Source organism: Mesoplodon bidens (assembly GCF_964165515.1).
Source record: "Mesoplodon bidens genome assembly, chromosome: 15".
Taxonomy (NCBI): Eukaryota; Metazoa; Chordata; class Mammalia; order Artiodactyla; family Ziphiidae; genus Mesoplodon; species Mesoplodon bidens.
The window spans coordinates 10,232,786-10,248,753 of NC_138171.1; the positions used below are offsets into that span (position 1 = coordinate 10,232,786).

At 45.4% G+C, this 15,968-nt stretch overlaps 1 pseudogene across 1 annotated transcript; it reads left to right on the forward strand.

Moving 5' to 3' along the window:
* Positions 1 to 13,585: 13,585 nt before the first annotated feature.
* Positions 13,586 to 14,617, forward strand: LOC308628282 (serine/threonine-protein kinase pim-1-like; annotated as a pseudogene). Its single transcript has one exon. The product of its transcript is annotated as a serine/threonine-protein kinase pim-1-like (transcript).
* The last annotated feature ends 1,351 nt before the right edge of the window (positions 14,618 to 15,968 follow it).

Sequence of the window (15,968 nt, forward strand, 5' to 3'; positions counted from 1 at the left end):
TTCTGCTTTATAACAAAGTGAATCAGTCATACATATACATCTGTTCCCACATCCCTTCCCTCATGCATCTCCCTCCCTCCCACCCTCCCCATCCCACCCCTCCAGGCGGTCACAAAGCACCGAGCTGATCTCCCTGTGCTCTGCGGCTGCTTCCCACTATCTATCTACCTTACGTTTGGTAGTGTATATATGTCCATGCCTCTCTTTCGCTTTGTCACAGCTTACCCTTCCCCCTCCCCATATCCTCAAGTCCATTCTCAAGTAGGTCTGTGTCTTTATTCCCGTTTTGCCCCTAGGTCCTTCATGACTTTTTTTTTTTTTTTAATTCCGTATATATGTGTTAGCATACGGTATTTGTCTTTCTCTTTCTGACTTACTTCACTCTGTATGACAGACTCTAGGTCTATCCACCTCATTACAAATAGCTCAGTTTCGTTTCTTTTTATGGCTGAGTAATATTCCATTGTATATATGTGCCACATCTTCTTTATCCATTCATCCGATGATGGACACTTAGGTTGTTTCCAGCTCCGGGCTATTGTGAATAGAGCTGCAATGAACATTTTGGTACATGTCTCTTTTGGAATTATGGTTTTCTCAGGGTATATGCCTAGTAGTGGGATTGCTGGGTCATATGGTAGTTCTATTTTTAGTTTTTTAAGGAACCTCCATACTGTTCTCCATAGTGGCTGTACCAATTCACATTCCCACCAGCAGTGCAAGAGTGTTCCCTTTTTTCCACACCCTCTCCAGCATTTATTGTTTCTAGATTTCTTGATGATGGCCATTCTGACTGGTGTGAGATGATATCTCATTGTAGTTTTGATTTGCATTTCTCTAATGATTAATGATGTTGAGCATTCTTTCATGTGTTTGTTGGCAGTCTGTATATCTTCTTTGGAGAAATGCCTATTTAAGTCTTCTGCCCATTTTTGGATTGGGTTGTTTGTTTTTTTGCTATTGAGCTACATGAGCTGTTTATAAATTTTGGAGATTAATCCTTTGTCAATTGCTTCATTTGCAAATATTTTCTCCCATTCTGAGGGTTGTCTTTTGGTCTTGTTTATGGTTTCCTTTGCTGTGCAAAAGCTTTGAAGTTTCATTAGGTCCCATTTGTTTATCTTTGTTTTTATTTCCATTTCTCTAGGAGGTGGGTCCAAAAGGATCTTGCTGTGATTTATGTCATAGAGTGTTCTACCTATGTTTTCCTCTAAGAGTTTGATAGTTTCTGGCCTTACATTTAAGTCTTTAATCCATTTTGAGCTTATTTTTGTGTATGGTGTTAGGGAATGATCTAATCTCAAACTTTTACATGTCCCTGTCCAGTTTTCCCAGCACCACTTATTGAAGAGGCTGTCCTTTCTCCACTGTACATTCCTGCCTCCTTTATCAAAGATAAGTTGGCCATATGTGCGTGGGTTTATCTCTGGGCTTTCTATCCTGATCCACTGATCTATCTTTCTGTTTTTATGCCAGTACCACACTGTCTTGATTACTGTAGCTTTGTAGTATAGTCTGAAGTCAGGGAGCCTGATTCCTCCAGCTCCGTTTTTCGTTCTCAAGATTGCTTTGGCTATTCGGGGTCTTTTGTTTTTCCAAACAAATTTTGAAATTTTTTGTTCTAGTTCTGTGAAAAATGCCAGTGGTAGTTTGATAGGGATTGCATTGAATCTGTAGATTGCTTTGGGTAGTAGAGTCATTTTCACAATATTGATTCTTCCAATCCAGGAGCATGGTATATCTCTCCATCTATTTGTATCATCTTTAATTTCTTTCATCAGTGTCTTATAATTTTCTGCATACAGGTCTTTTGTCTCCTTAGGTAGGTTTATTCCTAGATATTTTATTCTTTTTGTTGCAATGGTAAATGGGAGTGTTTTCTTGATTTCATTTTCAGATTTTTCATCATTAGTGTACAGGAATGCCAGAGATTTCTGTACATTAATTTTGTATCCTGCTACTTTACCAAATTCATTGATTAGTTCTAGTAGTTTTTTGGTAGTATCTTTAGGATTCTCTATGTATAGTATCATGTCATCTGCAAACAGTGACAGCTTTACTTCTTCTTTTCCAATTTGGATTCCTTTTATTTCCTTTTCTTCTCTGATTGCTGTGGCTAAAACTTCCAAAACTATGTTGAATAAGAGTGGTGAGAGTGGGCAGCCTTGTCTTGTTCCTGATCTTAGTGGAAATGGTTTTAGTTTTTCACCATTGAGGACAATGTTGGCTGTGGGTTTGTCATATATGGCCTTTATGATGTTGAGGAAAGTTCCCTCTATGCCTACTTTCTGCAGGGTTTTTATCATAAATGGGTGTTGAATTTTGTCGAAAGCTTTCTCTGCATCTATTGAGATGATCATATGGTTTTTCTCCTTCAACTTGTTAATATGGTGTATCACGTTGATTGATTTGCGTATATTGAAGAATCCTTGCATTCCTGGAATAAACCCCACTTGATCATGGTGTATGATCCTTTTAATGTGCTGTTGGATTCTGTTTGCTAGTATTTTGTTGAGGATTTTTGCATCTATGTTCATCAGTGATATTGGCCTGTAGTTTTCTTTCTTTGTGACATCCTTGCCTGGTTTTGGTATCAAGGTGATGGTGGCCTCGTAGAATGAGTTTGGGAGTGTTCCTTCCTCTGATATTGTTTGGAAGAGTTTGAGAAGGATGGGTGTTAGCTCTTCTCTAAATGTTTGATAGAATTCGCCTGTGAAGCCATCTGGTCCTGGGCTTTTGTTTGATGGAAGATTTTTAATCACAGTTTCAATTTCAGTGCTTGTGATTGGTCTATTCATATTTTCTATTTCTTCCTGAGTCAGTCTTGGCAGGTTGTACATTTCTAAGAATTTGTCCATCTCTTCCAGGTTGTCCATTTTATGGGCATAGAGTTGCTTGTAGTAATCTCTCATGATCTTTTGTATTTCTGCAGTGTCAGTTGTTACTTCTCCCTTTTCATTTCTAATTCTATTGATTTGAGTCTTCTCCCTTCTTTTCTTGATGAGTCTGGCTAATGGTTTATCAATTTTGTTTATCTTCTCAAAGAACCAGCTTTTAGTTTTATTGATCTTTGCTATCGTTTCCTTCATTTCTTTTTCATTTATTTCTGATCTGATTTTTATGATTTCTTTCCTTCTGCTAACTTTGGGGTGTTTTTATTCTTCTTTCTCTAATTGCTTTAGGTGCAAGGTTAGGTTGTTTATTCGAGATGTTTCCTGTTTCTTAAGGTGGGATTGTATTGCTATAAACTTCCCTCTTAGAACTGCTTTTGCTGCATCCCATAGGTTTTGGGTCGTCGTGTCTCCATTGTCATTTGTTTCTAGGTATTTTTTAATTTCCTCTTTGATTTCTTCAGTGATCACTTCGTTATTAAGTAGTGGTATTGTTTAGCCTCCATGTGTTTGTACTTTTTACAGATCTTTTCCTGTAATTGATATCTAGTCTCATAGCATTGTGGTCAGAAAAGACACTTGATACAATTTCAATTTTCTTAAATTTACCAAGGCTTGATTTGTGACCCAAGATATGATCTATCCTGGAGAATGTTCCATGAGCACTTGAGAAAAATGTGTATTCTGTTGTTTTTGGATGGAATGTCCTATAAATATCAATTAAGTCCATCTTGTTTAATGTATCATTTAAAGCTTGTGTTTCCTTATTTATTTTCATTTTGGAAGATCTGTCCATTGGTGAAAGTGGGGTGTTAAAGTCCCCTACTATGATTGTGTTACTGTCGATTTCTCCTTTTATGGCTGTTAGTATTTGCCTTATGTATTGAGGTGCTCCTATGTTTGGTGCATAAATATTTACAATTGTTATATCTTCTTCTTGGATCGATCCCTTGATCATTATGTAGTGTCCTTCTTTGTCTCTTCTAGTAGTCTTTATTTTAAAGTCTATTTTGTCTGATATGAGAATTGCTACTCCAGCTTTCTTTTGGTTTTCATTTGCATGGAATATCTTTTTCCATCCCCTTACTTTCAGTCTGTATGTGTCTCTAGGTCTGAAGTGGGTCTCTTGTAGACAGCATATATATGGGTCTTGTTTTTGTATCCATTCAGCCAATCTGTGTCTTTTGGTGGGAGCATTTAGTCCATTTACATTTAAGGTAATTATCGATATGTATGTTCCTATTCCCATTTTCTTAATTGTTTTGGGTTCGTTATTGTAGGTCTTTTCCTTCTGTTGTGTTTCTTGCCTAGAGAAGTTCCTTTAGCATTTGTTGTAAAGCTGGTTTGGTGGTGCTGAACTCTCTCAGCTTTTGCTTGTCTGTAAACGTTTTAATTTCTCCATCAAATCTGAATGAGATCCTTGCTGGGTAGAGTAATCTTGGTTGCAGGTTTTTCTCCTTCATCACTTTAATTATGTCCTGCCACTCCCTTCTGGCTTGTAGAGTTTCTGCTGAGAGATCAGCTGTTATCCTGATGGGGATTCCCTTGTGTGTTATTTGTTGTTTTTGCCTTGCTGCTTTTAATATGATTTCTTTGTGTTTAATTTTTGACAGTTTGATTAATATGTGTCTTGGCGTATTTCTCCTTGGATTTATTCTGTATGGGACTCTCTGTGCTTCCTGGACTTGATTAACTATTTCCTTTCCCATATTAGGGAAGTTTTCAACTATAATCTCTTCAAATATTTTCTCAGTCCCTTTCTTTTTCTCTTCTTCTTCTGGAACCCCTATAATTCGAATGTTGGTGCGTTTAATGTTGTCCCAGAGGTCTCTGAGACTGTCCTCTGTTCTTTTCATTCTTTTTTCTTTATTTTGCTCTGCAGCAGTTATTTCCACTATTTTATCTTCCACCTCACTTATCCGTTCTTCTGCCTCAGTTATTCTGCTATTGATCCCATCTAGAGTATTTTTTATTTCATTTATTGTGTTTTTAATCGATGCTTGATTCATCTTTAGTTCTTCTAGGTCCTTGTTAACTGTTTCTTGCATTTTGTCTATTCTATTTCCAAGATTTTGGATCTGGGAAATAGAATCTTGGATCATCTTTACCATCATTATTCTGAATTCTTTTTCAGGTAGACTGCCTATTACGTCTTCATTTGTTAGGTCTGGTGGGTTTTTATCTTGTTCCTTCTCCTGCTGTGTGTTTTTCTGTCTTCTCATTTTGCTTATGTTACTGTGTTTGGGGTCTCCTTTTTGCAGGCTGCAGGTTCGTAGTTCCCGTTGTTTTTGGTGTCTGTCCCCAGTGGCTAAGGTTGGTTTAGTGGGTTGTGTAGGCTTCCTGGTGGAAGGTACTAGTGCCTGTGTTCTGGTGAATGAGGCTGGATCTTGTCTTTCTGGTGGGCAGGTCCACGTCTGGTGGTGTGTTTTGGGGTGTCTGCGGACTTTTTATGATTTTAGGCCACCTCTCTGCTAATGGGTGGCGTTGTGTTTCTGTCTTGCTAGTTGTTTGGCATAGGGTGTCCAGCACTGTAGCTTGCTGGTCGTTGAGTGAAGCAGGGTGCTGGTGTTGAGATGGAGATCTCTGGAAGATTTTCGCCGTTTGATATTATGTGGAGCTGGGAGGTCTCTTGTGGACCAGTGTCCTGAAGTTGGCTCTTCCACCTCAGAGGCACAGCACTGACTCCTGGCTCCTCAATTTGGGATGATTTGTTGTCTATTCATGTATTCCACAGATGCAGGGTCCATCAAGTTGATTGTGGAGCTTTAATCCGCTGCTTCTGAGGCTGCTGGGAGAGGTTTCCCTTTCTCTTCTTTGTTCTCACAGCTCCTGGGTCTCAGCTTTGGATTTGGCCCCGCCTCTGCGTGTAGGTCGCCGGAGGGCGTCTGTTCTTCGCTCAGACAGGACAGGGTTAAAGGAGCAGCCTCTTCGGGGACTCTGGCTCACTCAGGCCGGACGGGAGGGAGGGGCACGGAGTGCGGGGCGAGCCTGCAGCGGCAGAGTTCGGCGTGACGTTGCACCAGCCCGAGGCGCGCCGTGCGTTCTCCCAGGGAAGCCGCCCCTGGACCCCGGCAGTGGCGGGCTGCACAGGCTCCCGGAAGGGCGGTGTGGACAGTGACCTGCGCTCGCACACAGGCTTCTTGGCGGCGGCAGCAGCAGCCCCAGCGTCCCACCGTCCCACGCCCGTCACTGGGCTCCGCGCTTTCAGTCGTGACTCGCGCCCGTCTGTGGAGCCCCTTTAAGCAGCGCTCTTAATCCCCTCTCCTCGCGCACCAGGAAACCAAGAGGGAAGAAAAAGTCTCTTGCCTCTTTGGCAGCTCCAGAGTTTTCCCGGACTCCCTGCCGGCTAGCTGTGGCACATTAGCCCCCTTCAGGCTGAGTTCTCGCCGCCAGCCCCAGTCCTTTCCCTGCGCTCTGACCGAAGCCCGAGCCTCAGCTTCCAGCGCCGCCTGCCCTGGCGGGCGAGCAGACAAGCCTCTCGGGCGGGTGAGTGCCGCTCGGCACCGATCCTCTGTGCGGGAATCTCTCCGCTTTGCCCTACCCAGGTATGTGGGGAGTTTCTTGCCTTTTGGGAGGTCTGGGGTCTTCTGCCAGCATTCAGTAGGTGTTCTGTAGGAGTTGTTCCACGTGTAGCTGTATTTCTGGTGTATCCGTGGGGAGGAAGGTGATCTCCGCGTCTTACTCTTCCGCCATCTTACCCGGAAGTCTCGATAGCCAAGCTTATCCTGTGGAAACCCACAGACTTTGGAGCCACATAAACTTGGGCTCCATCTCCAACCCTGACACTGTAGCTGTGTGATCCTGGGCAAATCACTTTACCTCTCTGAGCCTCAGTGGCCTCATATGCAAAATGGAGATAATGGTACACACATTTCGGGATCCTTGGAGGATTAAATAAAATAATATCTGTAAAGAATCTACATCCTGTTGGATGTGGAGACACAGCTCTCTCTAAGTGACCAGGCTTCCCAAAGATGTGCACATCCTAAGCCCCAGAACCTGTGACTATGTTATGTTTGTTTCCGGCAAAGGGGAATTAAGGTAGCAGAAGGAATTAGGTTTACTACTTAGCTGACCTTGGGATGGAGAAATGATGCTGGATTAATCCAGTGGGCCCAATGTCACCACAAGAGTTTGTTCCTTTGTTTGGTATATACCAGGGGTCAACAATTTTTTCTGTAAAGGGTCAGATAGTAAATATTTTAGACTTTGTGAGTCAAGAGGCAATGTCCTCAACTCCTCAAGCAACCATTCTTGCCAAAAGCCTGAAGTCGTATTTTACACTTTACATCTTGAAATGTAAAAACCATCCTCAGCTCACCGGCTGCACTAAAACCAACAGGGGGCCTGATTTGGCCACTGGGCTCCGGTTCACTGACACATGGTATCTGTGCATGTATATATTTTATTTCCAAAAAAGGCTAATGCCGTATATATAGATAGATTTTTATCTAGTTTTAATTTTTTTAAATAAATTTATTTATTTATTTTTGGCTGCATTGGGTCTTCGCCACTGCACGCAGGCTTTCTCTAGTTGCGGCGAGCAGGGGTCACTCTTCGTTGCGGTGCGTGGGCTCGTCATCACGGTAGCTTCTCTCGTTGCGGAGCATGGGCTCTAGGCGCGTGGACTTCAGTAGTTGTGGCACGCGGGCTTCAGTAGCTGTGGCTCGTGGGCTCTAGAGCGCAGGCTCAGTAGTTGTGGCACACGGGCTTAGTTGCTCCGCAGCATGTGGGATCTTCCCGGACCAGGAATGGAGCCCGTGTCCCCTGTATTGACAGGCGGATTCTTAACCACTGCGCCACCAGGGAAGTCCCTTATCTGGTTTTTAAAACGTATCATTTATGATGAATATCTCCTTAGAAGAAGTTATTTAACAATTCCATTTTTACAACTGTGTATTTTCTCTTAAGAAGTATACAATGTTCATTTTAATCTCACTCTATTTTTTAACTACTATAAATAATGTCATGCTAAATACCTTTGAACATAAATCTTTGTCCATATCTGTGATTATTTCAGAGGATTATTTCCCAGAAGTAGAATTACTGCTACTTTATCCTTTTAAACAAAGCCTTTGAAAAAGTCAGTGGAATGAGATGTGATTTCGGCAAAGAGAACAAGCCCTTAATATGGTAAAGATGGACTTCCCTGGTGGTCCAGTGGTAAAGAGTCCGCCCCCCAGTGCAGGGGACGTGGGTTCGATCCCTGGTCGGGGAACTAAGATCCCACATGCTGCGGGGCAACTAAGCCTGCATGCCACAACTACTGAGCTCTTGCGCTACAACAGAGCCTGAATGCCACAAACTACAGAGCCCACGCGCCCTGAAGCCTGCGTGCCACAACTAGAGAGAGAAAACCCTCATGCCACAACTAGAGAGAAGCCCGTGCTCCACAATAAAGAGCCCACTCCACAACAAAAGATCCCACGTGCCGCAACTAAGCCCCGAAGCAGCCAAAAAAATAATAATAAATTAAAAATAAATTTTAAAAATAAATATTATATATATGAAAAAGAGAGTGGGGGAAAAGAAAAGAATTAGTTGACAAGGGTCTGGCTCTCCAGACAATGCCAGGTTCAAATCCTGGCCTACTAACTGTGTGACCTGGTGCCTGCTACTTAACCTCTCTGGGCCTCAATTGCCTCATCTGTAAAATGGGGGTGAAAATAGAACCCACCTTCCTGACTACATGAGATCACACACACACCTGGCCCACAGTAACTGCTCAATAAATAATAGTTTTGATCATTATTATTACCCCAACTGCAACTCATTTTCAAGATTCTGGGAGGAACCTGAATCTACAGTGTTTCACTGACTCTTAGCACCCTGATTTTAACTCTAAAGTTTAAACTCAAAAACAAGAAAAAAGCCAATAATACTCTTGCTGCTAATGCCTAAGTATCCTCCAGTGTCAACAGACCCATTACATACTGGGTTTATCTGCACACGAGGTACTAGTCTAGCACCTGTGGGAGTCTGGACAAGATGCTGAGCAAGTTGGGAATCTGTGCCTTGGTTTTCCCATTTAGGAAAAGGGAGATGATCATGCCTCTCCTACCTGATTCATGAGGATTAAATGAAATAATTAGTTTGACACTCAACTAAGGAAAAAAAGTCACATTTCTAGCACAGGAAGTACAGGTCCCTTAGCACCAGACAGATTTTGTAATTTAAAATGTTTCTGGGTAATTTCCAGTGGTTAGGACTCTGTGCTTTCAGTGCCAAGGGCCTGGGTTTAGTCGCTGGTCAGGCAACTAAGATCCTGCAAGCCACTCAGTGTGGTCAAAAAAAAAAAAAATTTTCCCTTTAGAAATGTAATATACTGCATGGTGGATCTATTTGTAGGGGATCTGGAACAGCTCATTGTCATGAAACACATTGATATTTCTGTAGCAAAAAAAAAGTATATGAATGTTCACACAAATAGTCTTGCATCAATTCAGGTCAAGTTTTGCCACCAAATGAGTTAATATTAGGTGAGCTTTAGCTACCAAATGAGTTTTTAAAAGTTCAATTTTCTGAGCTTTTTGCCTTTAAGTAACGCTCTTCTAAGTGTATTACATAGGGTGTCTCCTTCAGTATGCATGATAAGCTTATGAGACAGATACTGTTACTGTGCCCATTTTACAGATAGGGAAACTGAAGCCCAGAGAAGGCGAGCAACTTGCCCAGGGCCACACAGCTGGTAAATGGCAGAGCTGGGATTCAAACGCAGGAAGCCTAGACCAGAGCAGTTCTTAACCTGTGCCTTAAGGATAGATTTTATGGAGTTGTGAGCCTGGTTGGGGGTGGGGGGGATTATATTTATTTTCACTACCTTCTAACTAAAATTTAGCATTCCTTCAATTATGAATGTAGACAGCAAGCCACAGCAGCATGAACGATACCCATGAGTGCTGCCAACAGGAATCACAGATATTGCTTATTGCAGGGGTAGCAGACATCTCAAGATAGCAGTTAGGCTCATCACTACTTTGAAGTTACAGGAGTTCTTTTTTTTTTTTTTTTTTTTTTTAACGGTATGCGGGACTCTCACTGTTGCAGCCTCTCCCGTTGCGGAGCACAGGCTCCGGACGCACAGGCTCAGCAGCCATGGCTCACGGGCCCAGCCACTCCGCGGCATGTGGGATCCTCCCGGACCGGGGCACGAACCTGCGTCCCCTGCATCGGCAGGCGGACTGTCAACCATTGCGCCACCAGGGAAGCCCTACGGGAGTTCTTAGAATCACCACTAGATATTGTCAGTAAATGAACTAATAAAGAAGCACATACGTTACTATGTCACAAAGTGTTTTAAAATATTTCGAAAAAAAAATATTTCGATAGTTGTATTTCAATATAATTGTTTTCCCTTGTGTTTTTATCAGTATTTATGCATTTAAAAAGCGTGATGTTGGGAAGGGGTCCAGGGGCTTCACCAGACTTTCAGAGCAGTCCAGAACCCAGAAAAGGCTGAGAATGCTTGGCCTAAAGCTATGCTTTAACGTCTACACCCTGCAGAGTTAACGCGAATGTGCCTTGAAAAAAATGAGGAGGAGCGGGGAGGAGGGACCAAAGGCGTTATTGATCACGTACGGGTGGTGGGGTAAAGGCTGACTTCCTTTGTGTTATGCCCGTCTGTGTTTCTGAAATCATACAGTGAGCATGTTTGACTTCACCATTCAGGAGGGAACTCAGATATTTAAAGAAACAGAGCATTTTCTTTCGACCCATAAGACATCCCTAGCAGATACCAGTTAGTACTGCTCAGACCCTGATAAAGTAAACTCTAAATTAAAACTGTTGTTGAGATCAGACTTTAAGGGATTTCATGAGAGCCGGTTGATCCCATTTCTCAAATTTTAACTTTGAAAGAACAAAAGGTCCATTCCTGCCTCCCAGACAGACAGCCAGTGATTGGGAGAGTCCAAAGCCCAGGTGCCTTGAGATGTGCCCACACCACAAAAGAAGGTCCTATTTTTGCCCTGACTCGCCTCTAGCACTTCACAGAAGCAACTATTGCTGAAGCAAAGATCGCTAATGATAACGTCTTCCTCCCGCCGCTGCCCTGTGAGTTAACAGGGTGAGCCCAGGGTCTCTGGTGCCTTTCATTCTTCATCTCATGCTTCTGAGTCTCAACCGTCGTTCAGTTCTGCGTTGGCAGTTATTGTGGTCGTGGCTGAATCAGACAGGAGGGAGAATGGGGGTGGGGGAGCTGCCTGCCCAGGTGGTGGGTCCTCAGAACAGGGCGGGGAGAGAAGAGAGCGCTGGAGGAAAAGCAGAGAAGCCGAGACAGACTGTGCAGGTTAGTGATCCATCCTACTCAGCTTCAAGGGGGACTTGAACCTGGAATTTCTGAATCCTGTCTGGCTCTCAGAGAATAAAATCGAAGCATCATGGTGGGGTTTACAGGCTCAGCGTCACCCGCGGAAGGACCATGACCGAAACCCACAGCCCACATCTGCTGCCCACACACAGCCTGTACCAGATAACCCTCACCTGCCCGCCAGTTTCCAACCCCATCCTCTTCACTCCTAAAGCAACTTGAAAACACTTGTTGACAGCATTCACACGGCAACTCAGTTACCTGCCTTAGTACCTCTCTGTCCGGCTTCCCCACCAAGCTGTCTACTCCTTGAGGGCACAGGCTGTATTTGGGGGGGAGTTTATTACCATGGATAGGAGCATGGATTGGAATTCTGCCTCAGCCACTTCCTGGTTGTGTGATCTTGGGGAAGTCACTTCTCTCTAAGCCTTTGTTTTTTCATCTGTAAAATGGGTAGTCAGTGATTCAACTAAAAAGTATTAAGGGCTAACTCTGTGCTAGGAACTATTCTAGATGCTGGAGATTTAGAACGTGACAAAAACCGCTGTCCAGCTGAAGCATGCGTTCTAGCTGGAATAGGTGGGAAAGGAGGTGACAGGCATAAACAAGCAAATAAATTCAATAATAACAGTAGGCACCTCATGTGGGTTATTAAGAGGGTTACTTGAGATGAGGCCTTTAAAGTGCTCAGCTAAGGCCTGGCTCATAATAAATGCCAACAGATGACAGTGTTGATTATTTTCTCCAGGAAAAGCATTCTTGACCCCACTAAAACGGGCACTCCCACCCTGCCCACCCCAGGCCTGGCTACCGGCCCTTTGTCTTGACTCTGACAGCACATCTGCACAGCTTGATCATGGCATTTACTACATTATACGACCATATTCTCTTAGATGCATATGGTTCCACATTGACCTCACCTACTTGAAACACGTACAGTGGATTTTTGCTTGTATTTATATCTTCAGCATCTCACATGGTGCCTGGCCCACAGTTGGGACCAAATAAATGCTTGTTTAGTCAATCAGAGATCAAACCTAAAGAAAACCCCAAGGCCTCAAATGGCATTTAAAAAAAACTTGTCTCAGGACTTCCCTGGAGGTCCAGTGGTCAAGACTCCACGCTTCCACTGCAGGGGGTGCGGGTTCCATCCCTGGTCGTGGAACTAACATCCCACATGCCCCATGGTGCAGCTACAAAAAAATTTTAATTTTAATTTTAAAAAACTTGTCTCAGACTTGCTCTGAAAAAGTCCTGTTAGTAACCAACCTCCAGATGGCCTCTGGTGGTCCTTACCTCCTCATCTATGTTCTTGTGTCACCAATAGAAGATTGAGGAAATGACAATGTGTACATTCCCAGGTAAGGTCATAGGAGACATTGTAGCTTCTGCGTTGCTCTCTCTTGGATCACCTGGTCTGGGGGAAGCCAGCTGCCGTGCTGTGAGGACACATGAGAACTCTATGGAGATGCCCACGTGACGAGGAACTGAGGCCTCCCGCCAATACCCAGAACCCACTAACCAGTCATGTGAGTGCACCATCTTGGAAATAGGTTTGTCAGCCCCAGTCAAGCCTTCATTGGTCCCCAGCCCTGGCCAACAATTTGTCTGCAACTTCACCCAGCTAAGCCACTCCTGAATTCATAGGAGACCCACAACATTTTTAAAAGAAATGTATTGGCATAAACAACCAGCTCTGGACTGAAATGAGCAGAGACAGTACAAAAGGAAAAGAGGCCTTTGAACCCTCAAACTTCTGCAGGCAGGAAGCAGGCTGCAAAACTACTCAGCTGCAAACAGGATCTGCGTTTCTTGGGAAAAGAAGAATGACTCAGAGAATAGATCCCTGAGTCCAGAGGGTAGATGCAAGACAAGTAATCACCCCCTCCAGGTCACAGAGCTAATAACGGTCGAGCCAGACTTCAAACTGAAGCAGTCTGGCTGTAGAGTCCGTGCTTCTCTCCTCTGCATTATACCATGTCTCTAATGGATGGTTGCATGGGTAGATAGATAGTATGATTTTGGTTCACTGAATTAACATTTTAAAATAGCAAGTGGTGCTCATGTAAGTACACAAAGAGGATTCCAGACACCAATGACCGGGCGTGTATTGATCTGATGATTGATGATCTTCATGACATTCACTCCAAGAATGATACAGTCTCTGATCCTGAGCCTTTTCTTTTTACACAAAGAAAAATATTAAGAGGACTTCCCTAGTGGCACAGTGGATAAGACTCCACGCTCCCAATGCAGGGGGCCTGGGTTCAATCCCTGGTCAGGGAGCTGGATCCCACACGCGTGCCACAACTAGGAATTCACGTGCCGCAACTAAGGAGCCCACCTGCCGCAACAAAGACCCAGCACAGCCTCAGCCCCAGCCGTAGGCACAGCCAGCGGCACAACCCCAGCCCCAGCTCCTGCTGCAGCTCCTCCAGACTCCGTCCCTACGCCGACATCCTGGAGGTTGGGATGCTCTTGTCCAAAACCAACTGTCTTGACCGCCTGCGTGCCGCGCCCTGTAATGACCTGCACGCCACCAAGCTGGTGCCCGGCAAGGAGAAGGAGCCCCTGGAGTCACAGTGCCAGGTGGGCCCGCTCCTGGGCAGCAGTGGCTTCGGCTCCATCTACTCCGGCATCCGTGTCACCGACAACTTGCCAGTGGCCATCAAGCACGTGGAGAAGGACCGTATTGCAGGCTGGGGAGAGCTGCCTAACGGCACCCGAGTGCCCACGGAAGCGGTTCTGCTGAAGAAGGTGAGCTCGGGCTTCCCCGGCGTCATCAGGCTCCTGGGCTGGTTTGAGAGGTCCAGCGGTTTCGCCCTGATCCTGGACAGGCCGAGCCAGCGCAAGAACTCTTCAACTTTATCACAGAAAGGGGGGCCCTGCAGGCGGATCTGGCCCGCAGCTGCTTCTGGCAGGTGCTGCAGGCCGTGCAGCACTGCCGCAGCTGCGGGGCGCTTCACCGCGATGGCAAGGATGAGAACACCCTTATCGACCTCAGTCGCGGCGAGCTCAAACTCACCGACTTCAGGTCGGGGCGCTGCTCGCGGACACCGTCTACACGGACTTGGATGGGACCCGAGCGTATAGTCCTCCAGAGTGGATCTGCTATCTTCGCTACCATGGCTACCATGGCAAGTCAGCAGCCGTCTGGTCTCTGGGGGTCCTGCTGTACGATGTGGTCTGTGGAAATATTCCCTTTGAGCACGATGAGACCATCAGGGGCCAAGTTTTCTTCAGGCAGAGGGTCTCTTCAGAGTGTCAACATCTCATTAGATGGCGTTTGGCCCTGAGACCATCAGATCGGCCATCCTTCAAAGAAATCCAGAACCATCCATGGATGCAAGATGTCCTCCTGCCGCAGGAAACTGCTGAGATCCATCTCCACAGCCTGTTGCCAGGGCCCAGCAGATAGCTTCTGGGCAGGTTCTCCCCTCTCTGTCAGATGCTTAAGGGAGGGGAAGTGTGTGTTTCCAGCTTCCCAAGTACCAGTGACACTTCTCTCAAAGTAGGACAGTGCTTGATACAGGAACAATATTTACAACTCATTCCAGACCCCAGGCCCTGGAGGCCGCCTCCCAAAGAGAGGAGGAGACTCCACTCCAGCCGTCCTAGGCCTCAACTCCTCCCATAGAAGCTCTGCTTCTCATCGGTGCCCAGCACTGCTGGACTTTGCAAAATCCCAGGGGTGGAGGGGTGGGGTGGGAATGGGTCAGAATACAGCCGTGGAACTCTTCCCTTCCTCAGGAGTTCTGCTCAGGGCTTCCCTGGTGGCACAGTGGTTAAGAATCTGCCTGCCAATGCAGGGGAAACGGGTTCGAGCCCTGGTCCGGGAAGATCCCACATGCCGCGGAGCAGCTAAGCCTGTGCACCATAACTACTGAGCCTGCGCTCTAGAACCCGCGAGCCACAACTACTGAGCCTGTGTGCTGCAACTACTAAAGCCCACGTGCCTAGAGCCCATGCTCCAAAACAAGAGGAGCCACCACAGTAGAAACCCGTGCACCGCAACGAAGAGTAGCCCCCGCTCGCCACAACTAGAGAAAGCCCGCGCGCAGCAACAAAGACCCAACTCAGCCAAAAATAAATAAATAAATAAATAAATTTAAAAAAGTCTGCTGAATGCCGTGATGGGTCGGGTAGGGGGAAATTGGGTTGGGGTGAGATAGGACTAGCACCATTTTAAGTCCCTGTCACCTCTTCCGACTCTTCTGAGTGCCTTCTGTAGGGACTCTGGCTGTGCTGGGAGAAATACTTGAACTTGCCTCTTTTACCTGCTGCTTCTCCAGAAATCTGCCTGGGTTTGGTTCCCTCTCTTTCTCCCCCGTCCTTTCCCCCCATCCTTTATATGAAAGGTGCCATGGAAGAGGCCACAGGGCCAAATGCTGAGCCACCTGCCCTTTTTCCACCTCCTTTAGTAAAGCTCCCAAGTGAACTGGTCTTCCTTTTTGGTTTTTACTTAACTGTTTCTAAGCCAAGACCTCACACACACACACACACAAATGCACAAACAATGCAAATCAACAGAAAAACTGTAAATGTGCGTACAGTTGGCATGGTAGTGTACAAAAGGATTGTAGTTGATCTAATTCTTTTTTTTTTTTTTTTTTTTTTGCGGTATGCGGGCCTCTCACTGTTGTGGCCTCTCCCGTTGCGGAGCACAGGCTCCGGATGCGCAGGCTCAGCGGCCATGGCTCACGGGCCCAGCCGCTCCGCGGCATATGGGATCCTCCCGGACCGGGGCACAAACCCGTATCCCCTGCATC